This window comes from Triticum aestivum, chromosome 3A (assembly GCF_018294505.1).
Source record: "Triticum aestivum cultivar Chinese Spring chromosome 3A, IWGSC CS RefSeq v2.1, whole genome shotgun sequence".
Classification (NCBI taxonomy): Eukaryota; Viridiplantae; Streptophyta; class Magnoliopsida; order Poales; family Poaceae; genus Triticum; species Triticum aestivum.
The window spans coordinates 688,228,849-688,247,422 of record NC_057800.1 but is presented as its reverse complement, the minus strand read 5'-3'; the positions used below and the strand labels follow the sequence as shown (position 1 = coordinate 688,247,422).

General features: G+C 50.4%; 1 pseudogene; it reads left to right on the top strand.

Annotated features, from left to right (window-relative positions):
• On the top strand, positions 1–14,903 carry LOC123059108 (tropinone reductase homolog At5g06060-like; annotated as a pseudogene).
• Positions 14,904–18,574: the final 3,671 nt, after the last annotated feature.

Sequence of the window (18,574 nt, the reverse complement as noted above, 5' to 3'; positions counted from 1 at the left end):
ATGGCAGCAGTCAGCAGAGAGGAGCGGTGGAGCCTCGCCGGCAAGACGGCCCTCGTCACCGGCGGAACCAAAGGAATCGGGTACGCCCCCTGCATGCATGTTCCTTTCATGCATGCTACTGTATTTTGTTACTGATCACACACACACTCACTTGCGTAAGAGCATCTCCAACAGGCGCGCCAAACAGGCGCCGCGTCGCAAAATCGCCCGTTTTAGCGCGCGCGCAACCCGGCGGATGGCTCCAGCGGGCGCGCAATAGCCGCGCGCGCGGTATAAGCAGTTGGGCGCGCGCGTGGAAGCGGTACCTCGCGCGGTGTATTTGCGGCGCCCGCTTCTGCGCGCGGCACACTCGACGCTCGCGCTGCGCGCTTTTCTTCTCCCTCTCCAAAGCCCCGCGCGCACCGGCGCCGGCGACCCGCAACCATGGACGCACGCGCCAGCACCCCGCTCACCCCGTCCTATAGCCGTGATCCCCCCCCCCCCCCCCGCCCCTGCCGCCGCCGCCACAAACCCTAGCCCGGGTGGCGTTGGCCTCGCCGCCGCCGGAGCTCCTCCGATGAGCGGCCTCGCGCGCGGCCTCTTCATGCCGCCGCGGATGACCTCGGCGGCGGGTGGCGCCGCGCCGGCGCCGGCCCGAGCCGCCGCCCCCTCCTCCTCAAAGCTCCCCAATGCGGCGCGGCTAAAGAAGGGCAAGACATCGGCGAAGAAAAACAAGGCGGCGGACGGCTCCGGCACCTCCAAGGCGAAGAGGAAGAAGCTTGCGGGGCGTGCGACGGGCGCAGCGGCTGTCGAAGTGCCGGCAAGCTCACTCGTTGAGCCAGCGGCCGGCGCACACAACATGTTCGACGAAATGCCTCCAAGGTAAAAAAATTCTAACTTTTCATTTTTTTGTTCTTTTTTTAATGCATTCGTCACATATAGATAGCTTATTTGCATTGTGCAAAAAAAAATTTGTAGTCTCAATGATGATGCATACATGTCAACGATGAGTGTTGGCTCCAACAATTCGCATTGGTCTCAAACCAATGACATGCATTTTGAAGACCATGAGTTCGAGGTGGACGAGGAGGGTGAGGGCATTGTCGACGCACCGAAAGGAAGAGCGGGCAATTACACCAACACCGATGAGATCTTACTATGCAATACTTGGTTGCAAGTGTCGAGGGATCCATCCGTTGGAGGCGATCAAAGTAGAGATGCTTATTGGAACCGGATGAAGGAACACTTTGATGCTCGCAACGTGAGTGGAATTGACCGCTCCAACCGATCACTTAGGTCCCGGTGGTCGACAATCAACTCGGATTGTCAAAAGTGGGTGGCTTGTCAAAAGGCGGTTCACAAGTTGAACCCAAGTGGCACAAATGAGGACGATAGAGTAAATGCCATTTCATCTTACATGTTGGTGCTAAACTTGCTTTGTTTTGCTTGTTGTTGGTGCTAACTTGCTTTCTTTTCATGTAGTTCAACATTGCGCAAAACTTGTTCAAAGAAGAGGAGAGGAAACCAAGAAGGGGAAGATCAAGAAAGGAAGGGTCTTTACTTTGCCTCGTTGCTATGATGTGTTGAAGGATGATGAGAAATGGAAGAAGCGTGAAGATTTGGATGATTTGCATTTGAGCGACAAACGGAAGCGAACAATTAAGTTGGATGATGATGATGAGGAGGATGATGCATCAAGTGATGACGGCAAGAGAAGCCCTACACCCAACTCGGTTTCATACTCGAAGCCAAAGCGACCGGATGGGTGCAAGAAAGACCAAACCCAAAAGAAGAAGAGGAAAGGAGATGATGAGCTCAAAATGCTATGGAAGCTATTGTGAAGGCAAGAAAAGAAGCCAACGAGGTGAGGAAAATGGCAAGGACCCAAGATGCCGCGGCCGAGGAGAGGAGGTTGGCGGCCGAGGAGAGGAGGGTGGCGGCCGAGGAGAGGAAGGTGGCTTTGGAGGAAAGGAAGGTGAGCAATGAGGAGCGAACTAGGTTGTTGGAATGGGAAAAGCACTTGTTCTTCTTGGACACAACTAACCTCAATGCGGTTGAGGGAGTCCTGGATTAGGGGGTGTCCGGACAGCCGGACTATATCCTTTGGCCGGACTGTTGGACTGTGAAGATACAAGATTGAAGACTCCGTCCCATGTCCGGAAGGGACTTTCCTTGGCGTGAAAGGCAAGCTTGGCGATACGGATATGTAGATCTCCTACCATTGTAACCGACTCTATGTAACCCTAACCCTATCCGGTGTCCATATAAACCGGAGGGTTTTAGTCCGTAGGACAACGTCACATCAATAATCATACCATAGGCTAGCTTCTAGGGTTTAGCCTCCTCGATCTCGTGGTAGATCTACTCTTGTACTACCCATATTATCAATATTAATCAAGCAGGACATAGGGTCTTACCTCCATCGAGAGGGCCCGAACCTGGGTAAAACTTCGTGTCCCTTGCCTCATGTTACCATCCGGCCTAGATGCACAGTTCGGGACCCCCTACCCGAGATCCACCGGTTTTGACACCGACATTGGTGCTTTCATTGAGAGTTCCTCTGTGTCGTCGCCATCAGGAAGGATGCCTCGCCCCGTCTTTAAAGACGGCACCATTGCTAAGGGAGCTTTGGCTGTCGGCCAAACCCTCTTGCTAGGTGGTTTTCTTATGATCGCCTGTTCGGCTTCTGCGCCGACGATGACCTCTCGAGCCATCGAAAACAATGTTCATGTCAGCTCAGAACTCGCCGAGTAGTTAGATCCAATGGAGCTCTCCTCCATAAACGAGCTCTTGGATCGCTTCGCCGCCCTGGGAGTCGCCATGGATTACGACCAGATTGGGCCCAAACTCGATCTGAGAGAGATTAACTCTCCCCAAGTCACCCATCACGTTGATGTGGTAGAGGGACAGTGCGGCGACCCTTCATCTATCTTAAGGACTCGCTACGTCCGGATTCCCGATCCCTCCAAGCCGGATACCCGCGGAGGGGAGGATATCACTCAAGACCTGAATTTAGAGTCAGGCGACGGGATGGATTCATTGGACAACATCCAGGAATCCAAATTTTCGAGTTCGGAAATTCCTCGGCCTCTGAGCCTTAGATGGGGCGAGGCTTCAGATTTAATTCCACCCACCCACCCCAACATAAGCGATCTATCCAAAATCAAGCAAGAACCCGATGAAACAATACATCATTACTGGGCCAGATTCCTCCTGGTTAAGAACATGCTAAGGGACTGCCGCGAGGAAGACGCAATCTCAACCTTCTACAATAATTGCACGGACAAGGGAATACTCAATGCCATAAGTCGCCGTGATATTACACGCTTCGCTGACTTGGCGTCCATTGTACGAAAATACTGTGCGATGGAAAGCGCCTGGAAAACCGAAATAAAATTTTGGGACAATCCGGCCCTGAATACAAACCGAGTCCGAAATAAAAGGGTGCATCATCACCAGTCACCCGGGTCAAGCACTAAAAAGCAAAAACCCTCTACGGGGCATGGAACCGTACTGGAAGGATGGCTTAATGGACCCTGTAAAATTCACAGTACAGAGTGTCGTGGTTCTAACTCTGACAGTAATGTAGGGGGGTGAGTATGGAGAGGCTAGATCTTAGCTATTGGGAAGTTGTTACACGCGAGGTTTACGAGTTCAGGCCCTTCTCGGAGGAAGTAATAGCCCTACGTCTCGGAGCCCGGAGGCAGTCGACTGGATTATGCGTGTATGGATTACAGGGGTGCGAACCCTTCATACTGAGGAGGGGGGTGGCTTATATAGAGTTCGTCGGCCCCCTCCTGCCCTCAGTAATGCAGGGTTTAAGGTACATTTAAGATTGGGCGTTACTGGTAACGCCCCTAATAAAGTGCTATAATGACCATAAAGACTACTTAACAGCTGACCGTTTGCCTGCAGAGTGACTTTAGGTTTCCTGGCAGTCGAGTGGTTAGCTTCATGGTCGAGTGATAGCTTATTAGTCGAGTGTCTTGAACCCGTCGAGTGGGATACCTTCAAGTCGATTGAAAGGTGATTTCTTCTAGGGATGTCCTTGGGTAGGGCTCTTTGGACGGGTCCGTGCCCCTACCCTAGGTACGTAGCTTCATCACAGAGGACACCACACCAACTCACAGCCTTAGAGCATGTTGGATACTCCGGCAAGTGGCCAAAATTGGCGAAAATCTCCTAATTCCGGAGGCCACAGAAAGCCACCCCAGAGACACCAATACGGTGTTAACAGTCTTCGAGACTTTCGCATCAAATAATATGCGAAAAAGGACACTCTGCAGCCTTGCCGAATTCTACCAAGTAGCAACAATAAACCCATGGAGTGACACGGCTATTACCTTTAACGCCAGTGATGAACCTAAATCCCGAACAGCCCGAGCACCAGCCGCATTGGTCCTCAGTCCAATAGTGGATGGCTTCCGTCTTACCAAGGTACTCATGGACGGCGGCAGCGGATTGCACCTCATTTATGAGGAGACCCTTTAAAAATGGAAATAGACTGGAACCGCATTGAGCGAAGCAGCACAACCTCTAGAGGAATAATCCCCAGTCGGGAAGCGCGCTGTACATGAAAAATCACACTAAATGTGGTGTTCGGCACGCCGGATAATTACAGGTCCGAAGAGGTCACGTTCCAGGTGGCTCCGTTCAGCAGCGGTTATCACGCTCTGCTAGGGAGGGCAGCGTTTACAATCTTCCAAGCAATACCCCATTACGGGTACATGAAGCTCAAGATGCACGGGCCTAACAGGATCATCACTCTCGCTAGTGATCCGGACATAGCACTCCGTGCCGAAAACAAGATAGCCGCACTGGCCCTTGAGGCACTATCCGAAGCCCTAGCGGCTGAGGAGCTAACTGCGCTGCGCTCTACGGTGAATAGGGACGATGTGGTACTCGACAAAAGATCTAAGTCCACCTCCTTTAAACCAGCGGACGAAGTAGTCAAATTCCAAGTCCATCCAACGGACCCCAATAAAACAGCTTCCATCGGGGCACAGTTAAACCCTGATGTCGACGCTGCATTGCGAGAGTTCCTATGAGAGAACCGGGACATTTTCGCCTGGTACCCTTCAGACATGCCAGGAATCCCACGCAGGCTGGCCGAGCACAGCTTAAATATCCAAACAGGATTCAAACCTATCAAACAGGCTCTTCGGCGTTTTTTCGAACCTAAGAGACAGGCCATGGGAGAGGAGCTAGCAAAGCTATTGGAGGCCGGATTCATCAGAGATATAAAACATCCGGACTGGCTAGCCAACCTGGTGATGGTACCGAAGAAGGACAAATCCTGGCGCGTGTGTGTTGATTTTAAAGACCTTAACAAGGCTTGTCCAAAGGATCCCTTCCCCATCCCCCGCATCGATCAAATTATCGATGCTACCGCAGGACACGATTCGTTGTGTTTCCTCGACGCATATTCTGGCTACCATCAAATTAAGATGGCAGAACCAGACCAAGCCGCAACGGCATTTATCACACCATACGGGCCATTCTGCTTCAACACAATGCCCTTCGGGCTCAAAAACGCCGGCGCAACATATCAGCGCATGATTCAGACATGTCTGGCAAGCCAGATCGGCAAAACAGTGGAGGCATATGTAGATGATGTGGTCGTCAAAACAAGACATGTTGAATCTCTAGTAGACGACTTGAGGCTCACATTTGATAACCTCCGAACATACGACATCAAGCTCAACCCGGAAAAATGCATTTTCGGCGTTCCAGCCGGAAAGCTCTTGGGCTTCATAGTATCCGGTAGAGGAATTGAAGCAAATCCAGCCAAGATCCGAGCTCTGTCGCAACTGGATATCCCAAAGGACCTCAAACAAATACAAAAGTTAACCGGATGCGTGGCGGCTCTAAGCCGCTTTATCTCCCGCTTGGGAGAAAAGGCCCTACCCCTTTACCGCCTCCTTCGGCGCACCGAACACTTCAAATGGACGGATGCAGCCACGGCCGGACTCAACGAAATAAAAGCCATACTGGCAACAAACCCAGTCCTGGCCGCGCCAAACATTGGCGAACCAATGCTATTATACATTGCAGCAACACATCAGGTTGTAAGCGCAGTACTCATCGTCGAACGAGAAGCGGACGGACACAAATTCCCCCTTCAAAAGCCGGTCTACTACGTGTCCACTGTCCTCACTCCCTGCAAATCACGGTACCCGCATTATCAAAAGATTGCGTACGCGGTATTCATGGCATCCCGGAAGCTACGACACTACTTTCAAGAGTGTTCAATAACAGTAGCCTCGGAAGTACCACTTAACGATATTATAAACAACCGTGACGCAATGGGCCGGATTGCAAAATGGGCCATTGAGCTCCTCCCGTTCGACATAACTTATAAGCCTCGACGAGCCATCAAATCACAAGTCTTGGCCGACTTCGTCACAGAATGGACGGAGGCCGAACTCCCTAAAGAATACGGCACATATTCAAATTGGATCATGCATTTGGACGGCTCCAAGATGTTGGCCGGACTGGGGGCTGGCGTCGTTTTGACGTCCCCCACAGGAGACACAGTTCAATACATACTACAGATTATGTACAGGGACTCCAACAATGCAGCCGAATATGAGGCCCTTTTACATGGTCTCCGGATGACAGTATCCATGGGCATCCAACGCCTAGAGGTGCGCGAGGACTCGAACCTCGCAATATCCCAAATAAATGGAGACTTCGATGCCAAGGATCCAAAAATGGCAGCTTACCGCAACACCGTCCTAAAAATGTCAGCTCGGTTCGAGGGGCTTGAATTTCACCATATAGCCCGGGAAAATAATCAGGCGGCAGATGTCCTGGCACGCATCGGCGCAAAGCGCGATGTAGTCCCCCCCAACATCTTCTTGGAAAGGCTGTTCAAGCCATCCGTAGTATGGGAAGGGGAGCCGAACAATAACAGCCCGGACCCAACCGCACTGCCCGACACCGAACATTCTGACACAATCGGAGGCTCTACCAATGAAATAACACCTTCAGCCCACGTAATAATGGCCGTCATCGCCCCGTGGACAGAACCATTCCTCGCCTACCTTACTAGGCAGGAACTCCCCGAGGACCAAAATGAGGCACGCTGCATAGTGCGGCGATCTAAAGCCTACAGAGTCCACGAGGGAGAGCTTTATAAGAAAAGCACTACCGGAGTCCTTCAAAGGTGCATCTCCGAAGAGGAGGGGCGGAACCTCCTGGCTGAAATTCATGCCGGACTCGGCGGTCATCACGCTGCAACCCGGTCCCTTGTAAGCAAGGCCTTCCGTACAGGCTTTTATTGGCCGACGGCCCGGGCAGACGCTCAGGACATAGTCCAATGATGCACCGGTTGCCAGCTCTTTGCAAACCAAAGCCATATGCCACCCACCGCCCTCCAAACTATCCCCATTACTTGGCCCTTTGCGGTCTGGGGGCTTGAAATGGTTGGACCCCTTAAAGGCGGAACCCACAAGCAAAAATACTTACTGGTCATGGTGGATAAGTTCACCAAATGGATAGAAGCCAAGCCTGTTAAGACGGCCGAATCCGGACCGGTGATAGGCTTTATATTCGGGGTTGTACACCATTACGACGCCCCCCACAACATCATCACTAACAACGACACGAACTTCACGGCCGACAAGGTAAAACTCTGGTGTAAAAATATGGGCATCAAGCTCGATTATGCTTCCGTCTATCACCCACAAACTAACGGCCAGGTCGAACATGCAAATGGTCTTATCATGAGCGGCATCAAACCCAGATTAGTGCGGTCCCTCAAGGAATCTAACACGCACTGGGTAGAGGAGCTCGACTCCGTACTCTGGGGGCTGCGGACCACGCCGAATCGCACCACCGGATACACACCATTCTTTATGGTGTACGGCGCAGAGGCAGTTTTGCCTTGCGACATACTTCATGACTCACCTCGAGTGCGCATGTACGAAGAAAGAGAAGACGAACTCGATCGACAGGACAGCTTGGACGCATTGGAGGAGGAGCGTGACGTGGCAAAAGCCCGTTCCGCATTCTATCAACAGCAGGCTCGAAGATACCAAAGCAGAGAAGTATGGGCCAAAAATTACAACGTTGGCGAATTAGTTCTACGACTACCGGACAAGAAAAAGGACAAACTCAAGCCCAAGTGAGAGGGTCCCTTCATAATTGACCAAGTCCTGACTGGTGGAGCGTACCGCCTGCGGGATGCATCGGATAACCGACTCGAGCCAAACCCATGGAACGCAGCACGTCTCCGAAGATTCTATGCCTAGCACCGGACTCTGTGTTCGTCTCCTTCCTCTGTCCATTTTTATATATTTTCTGTCTTACATTTCTCTTCTCTCTCTCTCTCTTTATAGCCTCTAAAGGCTCATAAAGTGACGCGCTATCCGCGCTCATTAAACCTGGGGGCTTCTTTAAACAGAAGCTTATTCATACGGGCTTCATGCCCAACACATGTGTCACACTTCCGCATGTACCTTTTATTCACCATTATATGCATCGATATGACTTAAGTTTTGGCCAAGCTGGGTTGCCTGGCTCCTGTGCTTACCCCTACGTTCCCGATTGTTCGGCTAGGTGGTAAAGGGAGCACCTCTGCGATTGTTACTGCCGGGTCAGCCGGACGTGTACCTCAGACTGGGTGAAGCCGAAAGCTAGCGTTCTTAAGGGAATATTCGGTCGGTGAACTAAAGATGATCTTTTTTATTTTTATCTATACGCCCCCAGATGTTTTTCCTGCGTTTCTTTTCGCAGCATGGACATGCACCTTAGGGCATGCCTCCCAGGGAAAGGAACCCCTAACGGAACTATTCTCCCTGGAAGATGTTTCTTACTAACCATGTAATATAACATAACTAGTCGGGCACTTGTCTGTTCAAGCCCTAATGACCCCTACGCCTGGTCTCCATGCATTCCCCGGTTCCTATATAACCGCATGGGAATTCGGACACACTCCGGACCGTCAGGTCCCGAGGCTGAAGCGAAAAGGTCGGCCATGACAAATGATCTACAATCCGGCTAGAAGGCATTATAAATGTCAATTAAATTACATAGTCATTTTGACTGGTTGTATTCCTCTTCAATACCATCTAACAGGCTGTCTAATTTACAGTCCTGCTGGGAATACTTTGCGGCCAACTCTACTTGGCCGTATACTAAGCTTACAGGGATCTCCTTCCCATCGGGCCCTACAGGACCGACCTAGGCCATGTGGTTGGGGTCAGCCTTTGCGTACCGCGTCTTCACCATGGCCCAGGCCTCCCTAGCGCCTTGACGGCAGGCTGATATCTTCCACAATCGGAAGCGCCGCCGTGCTCCCTTTAGCTTCTCCGCAAGCTCTCCAAGACCTTCGGGCATGGAGACGGATGGCCACAGGGCCTGGGCGACGCCTTGCATCGCCTGCCGAACTCGATCGAGCAGTTGCGAGAGCTCGGGAAGAAGGTCACCCGTAGAACCGGGCATCTCCTCTGCAGGACGACCTGTTAGCACACCTACAGACATTGCTCTGTTAGTCGACTTCCCCGCTGAACTTTCTTTCAAGGGTTCGTTCAAGCACTTACTAAATATGCCGCGCCGAAGCCACTAATTCTCCTTCACGGAGTCTGACAGCCGGGCATGAACATCTTTCAGCCCGACGCCCAGCTTGGTGTTGGCATCTTGGAGATCATTCTTCTCCCGCCTCACCTTTGTCAGCACCTTCTCACCAGCCTTTAGCTGGCGTAGGAGGTGTTGCCTTTCCGGATTCAATCCGGCGCCATCTGCAATTTCATTTGTCAGATTCGCACCAAAGTCGTGCTTCGCAAAATACTTATCTTTCGAAGTGTATTACCAGAGGGGGTCTCCTTGGGCTCCCCTGCCGCGGCTAGTGCGGCCTCAAGTTGGGCTCTGCACTCTTCCAGCTCCTTGGATAGTAGGGAATTCTTATCCGTAAGAACCTGCATCACAAATGATCCTTAAATCAGTTATTCTAACTGTTTCAAGTCTTGGGGGCTACTGGTATATACATATAATTACTAGAATTTTCTTACCCGTATGTCTTTTACATACTGCTCCATGGCTCTGGCTAGACCATTTTGAGCGGCACGGAGATACACATCTCCCGAGTTGAAGGCATCTAACGCCCCTTGGGAGAAACAAGCGTCGCGAAGAATTGTCCGGCGACGCCTGTGGTTCATGGCACTCTCCACCTCAGAGTTGGTGGCAGACAACCCGTCCACATCCTCCGTCGGAGGAGCGTCTGGCGCGCGCCTTGCGTTCGCCTCCGCCTCCTGACCAGGCTTTGGAGCCTGGCTGGTGGAGGCGCGATTGGCAGCCTCTCCGGATGTAGTCCGGCGAGGTCTCTTTGTCCTGAAAAGAGCGCGAGTGTCAATATGCCTCGAAGGTATAACACCTGGGATAAGGGGCGCGCCATACCTTTGCGCTGACGCCTCGGTCCGGACTGCACTTCTTTTCTGCCCGCGGGGCCCTACGGCCCCTCGTTGGCTTGTCGCCGCAGGTTCGGCCTTCCGCCTTAAATACCTCCCCTGCAAAGTTTGGTTGCAATCAGGAAACTGAACACGAGTGGGCGGACACCTATTCGGGGTACTGGGACTTCGATCTCAGGTACCTGGGGGGTCAGGATTAGCCCTGGGTAATCGGCCGTAATGGCCACCAAGGCGTTGTCCTTGCTCAATTGATGGAACACTCCATCAATCAGCTCCACAGATATGTCCGAATCCTCTTGGGAGGCCGGGTCGAGGGACCGTCCTGGATCCTCGGGTTGTGGAGGAGGGCTGCTTATTTCCTTAACAGCCCGGCGCAGTTCCTGCGTTGAAGTCGTCAGACTGAATATTTAACAATGGGAATACAAAACGGATGGACAAGTAAATACGGCCGCTTACCCAGCTTGGGGGATTGTGCATGGAGAATCCACCCTGAGGGTTGACGCGGAGAAATTCCTCCTCTTCTCCCTTATACAAAGTGGACAAGATCTTTAGTAGAGCGGCAGCTGAATCTGGCCCCTTACGGCCGTAGCGGGTGGCGTCGTCCTCCCCGTTGAAGTCCCACATGGGGTGGCTTCTATACTGAAGCGGCTGCACCCCCCGCATAATGCATTCGGCCATAACCCCGATCATGGTTAGTCCGGAATGGGCTAACAATCTTATTCGGCCCATCAGGTAAATGATGTCCCTGTCACCTCCCCTCTGAGGGCTCCGTGGGCGCCAGCTTAGGCGCTTCTTTAAGGGAGCACTGTTGAATTCAGGGAGGCCGATCCGGACAGGATCCGGCAGCGGGACGTCTTCTATATAAAACCACTCCGAGGGCCAGTCTTCGGACGCCTTCTTTGGGGTTCCGGACAGATATCCGGTCCCGGCGATGCGCCACACTTCGGCTCCGCCCACTTGATACATTGACCCCTTCTTGGAACGGGGCACGAGGCAAAATAGCTCCTTCCACAGTCCGAAATGAGCTTCGACACCCAAGAACAGCTCGTAGAGGGCTACAAAGCCTGCGATATGCAGTACTGAGGCAGGCGTGAGATTATGTAGCTGGAGGCCGTAGAACTCCAGCAACCCCCGGAGAAATGGATGGATTGGAAATCCGAGCCCCCTTATTAAGTAAGGGACGAGGCACACCCGCTCTCCTTTGGAGGGATTAGGGGCATTCTCTGCTTGCTCTCCGCCGTTGTAGACGGCAAGACCGGCTCGAACCGGGACCATATAGGCCGGGGGGAGAAATCCCTTGGTCTGGAGTGTCACTAGCTCGCTATGCGGGATGGAACATCTCTCCCAATATCCAGGCTTAGGGCTAGAAGGGCGAGGGGAGGAGTTGCGACGGCTGGCCATGGTGGAATGGACCTTCGTCGGATGCGCTCTGATGAACACTCACGGAGGGGAGAAAGTGTGGATTGGATCTAAATCCTCGTCCCCTTAAATAGGGCAGCTCATTTACGCGGCTAGGGGTGTGAATGTAAAAACACTCAGACTTTTCATATTCGTTTGACACGTGGGAAGCGGCCATTATTGGGCGTAGAAGCCAAGGAGCACAACATCTACAAGAAACCGGACTTTAATCAAACAGGTACACGGAATTTGGAGGAGAACCCGCCTTGCAATGCCGAAGACAATTTGCGCGCCGAAGAGAATCTGGTTCAGGGGCTACTGAGGGAATCCTGGATTAGGGGGTGTCCGGACAGCCGGACTATATCCTTTGGCCGGACTGTTGGACTGTGAAGATACAAGATTGAAGATTCCGTCCCATGTCCGGAAGGGACTTTCCTTGGCGTGGAAGGCAAGCTTGGCGATACGGATATGTAGATCTCCTACCATTGTAACCGACTCTATGTAACCCTAACCCTATCCGGTGTCTATATAAACCGGAGGGTTTTAGTCCGTAGGACAACGTACACATCAACAATCATACCATAGGCTAGCTTCTAGGGTTTAGCCTCCTCGATCTCGTGGTAGATCTACTCTTGTACTACCCATATCATCAATATTAATCAAGCAGGACGTAGGGTTTTACCTCCATCGAGAGGGCCCTAACCTGGGTAAAACTTCGTGTCCCTTGCCTCCTGTTACCATCCGGCCTAGACGCACAGTTCGGGACCCCCTACCCGGGATCCGCCGGTTTTGACACCGACAGCGGTGCAAAAGGAGTATGTCAATCTTGCCCAACAAGAAGTCTTGATGCAAAAATGAGCCATGGTTCGTGCAATGGGTGGCGGTGGCCTCGGCGCCATGGGTGGCGGTGGCCTCAGCGCCATGGGTGGTGGTGGCCTCGGCGCCATGGGTGCCATGGGTGGCTTCGAAGCAATGGGAGGCATGGCTGGCTTTGGAGCACCCCCCCCCCCCCCCCGATGCTATGGCCACGATGGGAGGCATGAGTTTTGCTTCTCTCATGGGAGGCATGGGTGCACCTCCGGCCGCCATGGGCGGAATGTCTTTCGATGAGCCTCCTCGCACACATTCCCATGAAGATGCCGTTGAAGATCTTGCCAACACCGTCGGAGCTTCACGTGATGCGGTGCGCGAGAGGGAGGAAGATTCATCTTCGGAGGCGGAAGAATCGTCTTCCAAAGATGAGGACGAGGACGAAGACGAGGACGAGGACGAGGAATGATGTGTCTTTCCTTTGTGTATTGAACTTGATTTGCATTTTGAACTTGGTTGGATGAACTTGTGGGCATGATTTTAAACTTGTGGGCATGAACTTCATCAACTTGTTTGTGTGGAATTTTTATTGTGTTGAAAATGTTCATCATTTTGTGTTGAAAAATGCCATATGCAATGCACCGGCGGGTCGCGTGCGCTGCATTTTGGCGCGCTGCTGGAGAGACACGCGCGCGCTGCATTTTAGCGCAGCCGTTGGAGCCAGCGCTGCGGGCCGCGCCAAACCAGCCGATGCGCGCGCGGCATATGTGTTTTTTGCGGGCGGCGCGACCGGCGCCTGTTGGAGATGCTCTAAGGCGCGCGATCGTGGAGGAGCTTGCGGGGTTCGGCGTCCGGGTGCACACCTGCGCCCGGAGCGACGCCGACATGCAGGAGCGGCTGCGCGGATGGGCCGCCGAGGCTGAGGTGGGCCGCCTGAGCGCGCGCGTCACGGGCTCGGCATGCGACGTCTCCGTGCGTGTCGACTGGGAGGCGCTCATGGCAACGGCTAACGCCGAGCTGGGGGGCAAGCTGGACATTCTTGTGAACAACGCCGGCCAGACCTTCTTCGGGGAAGCCACGGCGTGCACGGCGGAGGAGTACACCCGTCTCATGGCCACCAACCTTGAGTCCTGCTTCCAACTCGCGCAGCTCGCGCACCTGCTCCTCCTCGCTGGCAATGGCGGCAGCGTGGTGAACATCTCATCCATCGGCGGGATCCTCGGATACTCAAAGTTGTCGTTGTACTCGGCGACCAAGGCGGCCCTGAACCAGCTCACCCGTACCCTCGCCATGGAGTAGGCGTGCGATGGCATCCGGGTCAACTGCGTCGCGCCGGGAGGCGTCCGGACGGACCTCCTCGACAGCAGCGGCATTCAGATGGACTCAGAGGCGGCACGGAGGATGTGGGAGGCGGAGAGCGGGCGCACCGCTTTGGGCCTCCTAGGCGAGCCGGAGGAGGTCGCGTCGCTTGTAGGGTTCCTCTTAGGGATGGCAGTTTTGCCCATGGGTATGGGTACCCGCGGGTACCCTACCCGATAACAACGGGTATGGGCAAGACTTGGAGAGATTTTGTACCCATGGGTAATGGGTACCCATACCCGCAAAATATATGGGTAGGGCATGGGTAAGAAATTGTGCCCATGGGTAACCCAATGGATACCCAGAAAATATTAATAAATGAAAATAACTCCTATAACATGTGGGGTTAGCATCCAACTCATATGGTCCAACCCTAAATCTTGTATTCCTTAAACAAGCCATAGCTCATAGGCTCATAAGCACCTGCTCGCCCACTCCTCCTACGTCCTATGTGACTCCTCAAAAAGATGAAATATCGACTCTTCGCTATTAAACTCTTGTCGAACTCTCGGTGCATCGATCCCCAATTCCCACCACCGCCTCCCACTATTTCGGGCTTCCACCAACCGCTGCTCATACTCCCATGTTGCCTTCAAGAATCCACCCACCGGAGGAGGCCGCATCCATGCTATACTGCTCTACCATGATCACTTGAATTTTGAACTCGTTTCTCTACCTTTTAAGAATTTGAATGCTATATATTGTATCCAATGGATACCCATTGGGTATAGGATATCCAATGGGTATGGGCATGGGTGTCAGCTTATGCCCATGGGTATTGAAGTGGGTGGATATAGAAAGTTTCTATGGGTATGAGTTTGGGTAGAAGAAGGTTGTACCCGCCCATACCCTACCCATTGCCATCCCTAGTTCCTCTGCATATCGGCTGCTTCGTACATCATCGGGCAGGTCATTTGCATCGATGGCGGCCGTACCGTAGCCGCCTAGGCCTATGTTCTCGCTCGGTTAAACTAGTACTCCATCTGTGAAGAAACAAAAGAGCGTTTAGATTAGTACTTAGTGATCTAGAAACATTTATATTTCTTTACAGAGAGGGTACAAGTTATTTTACAGATTTAAGGTGTACTTCCTCTGTAAACTTGAGGGAGTAGTACGCTACGTAATAATTGATAAAATGGTTTGTATGGCTGGACTGAAAATTTGGCTTCAGTTTGTTGGTACGACAACAATTGTCAATATATTTTAAAAAAATATTCCTTTTAAAGCAGGGGATAAATTGATTTACTGACAATTATTAACTAAATATTCTTATGAAAAAAATTATATGTTGGTGATATTATTTTGTTTAAATACTATATTTATGAAGAACGATGTGTAGGGTTAATATTAAAATCTAAGAAGTTTCATGTGATGTAATATGAAAATTACAGATATATACACATGAATATCAAAACTGATATGCAAGCAAAACTTATGTATGCTTAGGTAGTGGTCCAGCAATAGTTAAATGTGACAGAAGTGCTGTGAGAGAGGACTTGTGACAGAAGTGGAGCTGGTACACATATAAGAATTGTCTCCGGTTGTTGCCAGTGAAATAAGTTTTTTAATTATTGGTGATATGAACACAAAAAGTGAATCCTTATTTTGTGTGAAGCAAAACTGTAAGTTGAGTTCAAACATATATTTTAATGTTGATATGTTTTAGGAAATCATGATTTGTAAAGCAAAGGATGACCTAAGGATAATGGAAGTAAAAACGAATATTGTTACAGAAAATTTTGAAGTGAATATTATTATGAAAAAAAAGACTATATTCGTGATATTATTTTGTTTAAGGACTATATTATAGAGAAAAATGAGTAGTGTTAATATTTCAATCTAAGAAGTGTCATGTGACAGAATGTGAAAATTACGGATACGTAGATATAAATATCAAAATTGGTATCTAAACAAGACTTATGTATATGATTAGGTAGTGGTCCAACAGTAGGTAGAATGTTGGTACGAGTTTCTGAGTTGGAATGTGTATCAAATGAGGAAAACAACATCTCGGGTAATTGAAATCAGACAAATTTTTGTAAACATGATGAAATAAACAAAGACGATTGAAAGAATGTTGGATGTACATTTTGTTCAATCAATAAGCAAACACATAATTATGCAAAACCTGTAATGAACTATGTAAAAATTAAATCAGACATCTGATGAACAAGATTCAAATAACTATTTGAAACTTGTCGTTCTTTCTCTGCAGCCACGTTGAAAAAGGAGAGAGAAGGAGTGGTTCTTTGGAATGTTGTCTTTTTTGCACAAGCCAATGCAGTCATTGCAAACTGGGCACTAGAAAAGTACTAACATGCAATTTAGTACAAAAAATAGTTGGATATGATTTGAACGAGATTAAGAAGTATACATCATGATTTACCATGACAGCATTGGGGTTGGCCGGTTTTTTTCCATGGCTCTTCTTGGAGGGCAACCTAAAAAACCATACGTGAACGACGGAGTCATCGTCGTCGATGATTGTCGCCGTCGACATCTGGCAAACAGTGAAAGCAACCTCTGGTAGGAGTCTGAACAGAGAAGATCTAAAATATGGGAGTAGAAAGAGAGAAGAGGATGGGGAAAGAGAACCGAGAAACAAGATGAGTCGTTTGCGGTCTGCGCACCAGAAATATTTATGTTAATGTTAGTTAAGTTGGGCGCTCCCCTTAAGAGAAAAAAAAAAGGTAAGTTGGGCGCACGACTTGTTGGCTGTGTGCGGTAATAAATTGAATCGACACAAGTTCCTACTGAGAAAACGGAATGTACAGAGTAAGTTTCATGACACAATTGGTCTATTTCATTACTGTAACTTAGAACAACAAAAGAAAACATGCTAAGACTGGATATGAAATAAAATTAAAGAAAAATCAGTGCAGATTGAAGAACGAAATGCAAATGGTATCTGGTAGGGGAAAGAGTGTTGCTATACACACGACATGCCTTGGACGATTTGTGGACGATAGTACTGATCCAACCGTACCAGCGTTGAACAAAGTGCAGGCCCACCGCTAGATCAAGGATCGTGCAATGTTCGGCTGGCATGCATCGGCTGCGCAGTAGTTCCGTAGGATAAATTTCATAAGGAATGCATTGAAGTCTTTCGACTAATGAATATTTAACAGTACAAGGATGGAACTGTTGACGAATAGAAGAACCATGCGTATTTGAGACAAGAAAAGGGAAAATTTGGAAAAACAAGTGTAGCAATTTTTCATGGAAGAACGTTGCATGAATTAGCGAATGGATAGCAAGGGATGAATGGATGAGTGGATATAACGTAAGGGGAGTAATTGGACGGAAAGGAAACAAATATAAAAAGAAGAGGAGGAAACATAACTCGAAGATAAGACCAGCATGGCGAACAGAAGAGGAGGAAATAGGACTGGGATGAAGAAAGAAGAAGATGAACAATGCAGAGAACTTGTGACAGAGTATGTAACAGAACGGGAACGTAGCATACACACGGATAGGAAGGCGTATAAGATGGGCCCGCACAAGTATTTGTACAAAAAGAACATGTGTACTATGTCGTACTCATGCAGTCCAGAATTTCCATCCTTTTTTCGACCAATTTCATGGAAACATGTGTCCGGACATTGGTGCAGATCGACGGCTGCAACCCTTCCGACACGTGCATGCTCCTGCGAATTTGCGCTAAAAAATGAGCTACACCAGCAATGGAACATATCACATTTGTTATGGGATGCCTTCCAGAGCAAAGCTACGAATTACTCCAACTCCAAGACACACCATATTACAATTACTATTACATAAAAAAATACATCAGAAAGGGGAAAACGTAGAAGAAATCCCAAGAATTAAAAAATAATCTTCGCCTTGGCAAGGATAAACTAATATGTGGTCATGCATATGGTTACATGTTGCATCATTGATCCAATTCCATTAGTGCATATGGACATGTTCGAGATCAGACACATCGAGGCCATTTATCTCAGCGAATCTGACCTTGAATTGCCTCTCTTGCTCCTCGCAGCTCAACCTCAAGTCATCGAGTTCGTCGCTGGACCAGTCTCCGAGCCCGCACAAGATCCCATTGTATTCCATCATCCGCTCTCTGAACTTGGGCTCCCTCATTAGCGCGAGGAAGCCGTGGAGGAGGTCATCAGGCGATTTGGCGGCTGCAAACAGCGGAGGCTCCTCCCCAGCCAGAGTTCGCCACTCCGCGAGAAATTTGAGGTCGTAAAGTTCCTGAAAGTGAATCCAGATCAGACGGATGAGCCCGTAACGGTCTTGGTTTTCTTTTGGATAGATCCGGGCACCGTTCAATAAGCAATCCACCAAGTGGGCGATATCCTCGGCGCCGTCCGAGGTCACCCATGTGACATCAGTTACCATCACGGCGCGGCAGGCCCTGAGAGCGTTGCCAAAGCGGGCGCGATCGACGCGGCCTACATAGGGCTCCACGCCCAGCTTCAACATAAACCGCTCCTCCTTGGCCGACGGCACGTCCATATGGAACCGCCAGACGCGGCCGAGGTCTCCGTTGCGGTTGACCAGCGCCAGGGCGATCTGCAGAAACCGCACGCCTCTCGCCCTGTTGGAGATGTGCTCGCAGTTGGCGTCCATGTTGCGATGGTACGGCATGAGGCCAG